Consider the following 6,000-nt stretch of genomic DNA (forward strand, 5'->3'; position numbering starts at 1 on the left):
ATATGCATTGCAGGAGTTTGCTTGCCCAGCAGCTAGTGTGCTATCAGAAAGAGTATTCAGTGCTGCTGGTTCAATATTAACCGAAAAAAGGACTCGTCTGGCTACCCAAAATGTTGATGATCTAACCTTCATTAAAATGAACCACTACTGGATTTCGAATTGTTTTGCCCCACCTTTCCCGGCTGACACCTAGCTTTCCAATGAAAAGGTCTTGCTTCTGGACTGCTCTGACTGAGTTTTCCAATCTCGTAATTTGCAGCAGCTGTTTGTCCAGCAAACGACATGTTTACACCTCCCTAAATGGCCAAACTCCCCTCACGGGGCCGTGGTCTCGCCACTTGGCGCAATCACCTGTGAGAGTGCCGTTTGTCTGAAGAGGTGGGTGTGCACGCTTTTGGTCGACGGCACTGCCACTGGGTCCCTCATAGTACAATAAAGTGTCTCTGGCGGTGGTGGCGCGCAACCAATGTCAGACACACCGTTGTAACATGAGGGGCCCTGGGCCTGTACCGCCGGCCACAAGACAGTCCCCCCCCAGCTCAAACAGTGCTCGACGATTTGCAAAATTATCTCTCACAGCTCCACCAATGTTTAGTCTATGCGCTGACATCCTTCAATGCCTGGCACTAACAATACCAATGTGTTGACATGTATGATGCTACTTAAAATAGTCAGGGGCAGTGTCCTATATTTACACCAGTAAATACTTTGCGCCAAATTACTAGGTCTGAAACTCAGCAGAGGAGCCCACCCCTGTACCTAAGTATGCCACCCTTTTGTTTTTTGGTTTTGTTGTATTGCGAGACATTAACATCTATTTATTTTTTGGGAGTACTAACTGTCAGACACTCCTTCCAATAGTCCTCCACTGACCAGACCACTGCTGCCCGTGTACCCCTGGAAGCTATTTTAAAGTGCCTACAGCCTACTTTTGTTATGTTAGGCCTACTAAGCCTGTCTGCGGTCCCTCCTTCCAATAGTCCTCCACTGACCACACCACTGCTGCCCGTGTACTACTGGAACCTAATTTAAAGTGCCTACAGCTTACTTTTGTTATGTTAGGCCTACTAAGCCTGTCTGCGGTCCCTCCTTCCAATAGTCCTCCACTGACCACACCACTGCTGCCTGTGTACCCCTGGAACCTATTTTAAAGTGCCTACAGCCTACTTTTGTTATGTTAGGCCTACAAAGCCTGTCTGCGGTCCCTCCTTCCAATAGTCCTCCATTGACCACACCACTGCTGCCCGTGTACCCCTGGAACCTATTTTAAAGTGCCTACAGCCTACTTTTGTTATGTTAGGCCTACTAAGCCTGTCTGGGGTCCCTCCTTCCAATAGTCCTCCACTGACCAGACCAATGCTGTCCGTGTACCCCTGGAACCTATTTTAAATTGCATAGAGCATCCTTTTTTAATTGTAGGCGTACTAAGTCTGTCTGCGGTCCATAATTGAAATTGTCCTCCACTGACCAGAGCAATGCTGCCTGTGTACCTTTGTAACCTTTTTTTAACTGCATTGAGCCAAATTTTTTGTTTAAGGCCTACTACCTGTGTTAGCCACTCAATACAGCTGTCCTCCTCTGAAAAAAGCTGAGCGTCAATAGTCTGGTTTTCAGCCTATAGGAATTTGAAAACTGCATTGGGGCTACTACTTCGGTAGGGCCTACTAACGGTGTCTGACGCTCCAAGGTGTTCTCCAGGTTGCCTCTCCATAGCTTCCATCTTCTAGCTCTCGTTAAGTAGTTGTTGAAACAACACTGCATTAGGCCTACAAGTTCGGTCTGGGTTGTAGAGACGGTGTCTGCCGCTCCAAGGTGTTCTCCAGGTTGCCTCTCCATAGCTTCGATCTTCTAGCTCTCGTTAAGTAGTTGTTGAAACAACACTGCATTAGGCCTACAAGTTGGGTCTGGGTTGTAGAGACGGTGTCTCCCGCTCCAAGGTGTTCTCCAGGTTGCCTCTCCATAGCTTCGATCTTCTAGCTCTCGTTAAGTAGTTGTTGAAACAACACTGCATTAGGCCTACAAGTTGGATCTGGGTTGTAGAGACGGTGTCTTCCGCTCCAACGTGTTCTTCAGGTTGCCTCTCCATAGCTTCTATCTTCTAGCTCTCGTTAAGTAGTTGTTGAAACAACACTGCATTAGGCCTACAAGTTGGGTCTGGGTTGTAGAGACGGTGTCTGCCGCTCCAAGGTGTTCTCCAGGTTGCCTCTCCATAGCTTCGATCTTCTAGCTCTCGTTAAGTAGTTGTTGAAACAACACTGCATTAGGCCTACAAGTTGGGTCTGGGTTGTAGAGACGGTGTCTGCCGCTCCAAGGTGTTCTCCAGGTTGCCTCTCCATAGCTTCTATCTTTTAGCTCTCGTTAAGTAGTTGTTGAAACAACACTGCATTAGGCCTACAGGTTGGGTCTGGGTTGTAGAGACGGTGTCTGCCGCTCCAAGGTGTTCTCCAGGTTGCCTCTCCATAGCTTCGATCTTCTAGCTCTCGTTAAGTAGTTGTTGAAACAACACTGCATTAGGCCTACAAGTTGGGTCTGGGTTGTAGAGACGGTGTCTGCCGCTCCAAGGTGTTCTCCAGGTTGCCTCTCCATAGCTTCTATCTTTTAGCTCTCGTTAAGTAGTTGTTGAAACAACACTGCATTAGGCCTACAGGTTGGGTCTGGGTTGTAGAGACGGTGTCTGCCGCTCCAAGGTGTTCTCCAGGTTGCCTCTCCATAGCTTCGATCTTCTAGCTCTCGTTAAGTAGTTGTTGAAACAACACTGCATTAGGCCTACAAGTTACATAGTTACTGTCACGCTCACGCCCTGACTGGTGGGCGTGAGCTCGGGGGTTTGTGGCCCCACTGTGCCACAAACCAGACTACCCTGGAAGGGGCGTGACTATGACAGCTGCCTGGGTTTTCACTGGAGCCTCTGATGGTGAGGACAGGCTTGTGCAGCAGGCAGCTGCCAGGTGCTACTCCAGGGTGGGGTCTGGCTGTGGCTGCTGATCCCACTTGGGAGACAGGAACACCAGGAGTGGTGCGGGCATTAGGCAGGACTGGCAGAAGAGCACGGCTGGAACACAGACGAGTAGGCTGGCACGGCTGAGACAGGGCTGGCAGAGACACGGCAGAGAACTCAGGGCTGGCAGAGACACGGCAGGAAACTGGACTGGCTAGGACAGCAGGAACACAGGACTGGAAGGCAGGGCAGGAACGGCAGGACTGGCAGGTACACAGGATTGGGAGACACTGCAGAGAACACAGGACTGGAAGGCAGGGCAGGAACGGCAGGACTGGCAGGAACACAGGATACACAGGACTGGTTGATGTGGTGTATGAATCAGGCTGCAGTCAGATGACACCCAAGTGCAGTCCTATTGTGAGTGTGATGAAGGAACAGGTAGGGACCTGTACACACAGAAGATGCAGGTACGGAAACAAGCCAGAAGGAAAGGAGAATGAAGAAACATGTAGGGACCTGTTCACACAGGAGGTGCAGGAAAGGAAACAAGCAGAAAGGAATGAGATATGAAGAAACAGGTAGGGACCTGTTCACACAGGAGGACCAAGTAACAAGTAGAAGGCGGAGACGCTGGAGGCGGAGACGATGGAGGCGGAGCCAAGAGCGTAGACGCTGGAGGCGGAGCCAAGAGCGGAGACGCTGGAGGCGAAGCCAAGAGCGGAGATGCTGGAGGCGGAGCCAAGAGCGGAGACGCTGGAGGCGGAGCCAAGAGCGGAGACGCTGGAGGCGGAGCCAAGAGCGGAGACGCTGGAGGTAACGCCAAGAGCAGAGACGCTGGAGGCGGAGCCAAGAGCGGAGATGCTGGAGGCGGAGCCAAGAGCGAAGACAGATAGAACCGCAAAGAGCGGAGCCAGATAGAACCGCAAAGAGCGGAGCCACAGAGCAAAGCGAGAGAGTGCGAAGCAAGGTCTGAGTGCAGAGCCACAAGAGTGCGGAGTGAAAGCAGACAGAAAACACAAGGAAAGAAAGCAGGGAAGAAAGCCACAGACAAGAAGACCGAGAAAAGACTAAGTACAGACAAGGCAATAGAACAAGACACAGGGACAAAGACACAGGGACCAGGATATTCTGCCTCCTGGAGGGCAGACTACAAGAATAAGGCAAAAGCACAGAGAAAATTTCAGAGGGAAAACTCAGAGCACGGCCAGGCAAATTCAGCAGCAAAACACTAACTGAGCTAACACATTGCACAGGCCCAGACCACAGGGTGGAGCAGCACTATATACAGGAGGCCTCTTGGTAATTGGTCAGGAACTGATTGGACAGGTGCACCTGATTCCTATAAGAACCAGAGAGTTCAGGCGCCGGCCCCCTATACACATAGCCATGAGGCATGCAGAGAGCAAAGACACAGAACATGGAGCTGGCATTAAAGAGAAAGCACATCATGGCCTGGAACAGTGGGTAAGATTGTGTGAGAGATGTGAGGCCATGCTGCGATTCCAGCAGAGTTGTTACAGTTACATAGTTACATAGTTATTAAGGTTGAAGGAAGACTATAAGTCCATCTAGTTCAACCCATAGCCTAACCTAACATGCCCTAACATGTTGATCCAGAGGAAGGCAAAAAAACCCCATGTGGCAAAGAGTAAGCACAACATTGGGGAAAAAAATTCCTTCCCGACTCCACATACAGCAATCAGACTAGTTCCCTGGATCAACGCCCTATCAAGGAATCTAGTGTATATACCCTGTAACATTATACTTTTCCAGAAAGGTATCCAGTCCCCTCTTAAATATAAGTAATGAATCACTCATTACAACATCATACGGCAGAGAGTTCCATAGTCTCACTGCTCTTACAGTAAAGAATCCACGTCTGTTATTATGCTTAAACCTTTTTTCCTCCAAACGCAGAGGATGCCCTCTAGTCCCGGTTTCAGGTCTATGATTAAAAAGATCATCAGAAAGGTCCTTGTACTGTCCCCTCATATATTTATACATTAACATAAGATCACCCCTTAGTCTTCGTTTTAACAAACTAAATAGTCCCAAGTGTAATAACCTATCTTGGTATTGCATACCCCCCAGTCCTCTAATAACCTTGGTCGCTCTTCTCTGCACCCGCTCTAGTTCAGCTATGTCTTTCTTATACACCGGAGACCAGAACTGTGCACAGTATTCTAAGTGTGTTCAAACTAGTGACTTGTATAGAGGTAAAATGATGTTCTCCTCATGAGCATCTATGCCTCTTTTAATGCATCCCATTATTTTATTTGCCTTTGTAGCAGCTGCCTGACACTGGCCACTGAATATGAGTTTGTCATCCACCCATGTCTTTTTCATTGACGGTTTTGCCCAGAGTTTTAGAATTAAGCACATAATTATACATCTTATTTCTTCTACCCAAATGCATGACCTTACATTTATCCCCATTAAAGCTCATTTGCCATTTATCAGCCCAAGCTTCTAGTTTACATAAATCATCCTGTAATATAAAATTGTCCTCCTCTGTATTGATTACCCTGCAGAGTTTAGTGTCATCTGCAAATATTGAAATTCTACTCTGAATGCCCCCTACAAGGTCATTAATAAATATGTTAAAAAGAAGAGGGCCCAATACTGACCCCTGTGGTACCCCACTGCTAACCGCTACCCAGTCCGAGTGTGCTCCATTAATAAACACCCTTTGTTTCCTATCCCTGAGCCAGCTCTCAACCCACTTGCACATATTTTCCCCTATCCCCATTATTCTCATTTTATGTATCAACCTTTTGTGTGGCACCGTATCAAAAGCTTTTGAAAAGTCCATATACACTACATCCACTGGGTTCCCTTGGTCCAATCCGGAACTTACCTCTTCATAGAAACTGATCAAATTAGTCTGACATGAACGGTCCCTAGTAAACCCGTGCTGATACTGGGTCATGAGGTTATTCCTCTTCAGATACTCCAGTATAGCATCCCTTAGAATGCCCTCCAGGATTTTACCCACAGTAGAGGTTAAGCTTACTGGCCTATAATTTCCGAGTTCAGTTTTTGTCCCCTTTTTGAATATT

The sequence above is a fragment of the Ranitomeya imitator genome, chromosome 4 (assembly GCF_032444005.1).
Source record: "Ranitomeya imitator isolate aRanImi1 chromosome 4, aRanImi1.pri, whole genome shotgun sequence".
Lineage (NCBI taxonomy): Eukaryota > Metazoa > Chordata > Amphibia > Anura > Dendrobatidae > Ranitomeya > Ranitomeya imitator.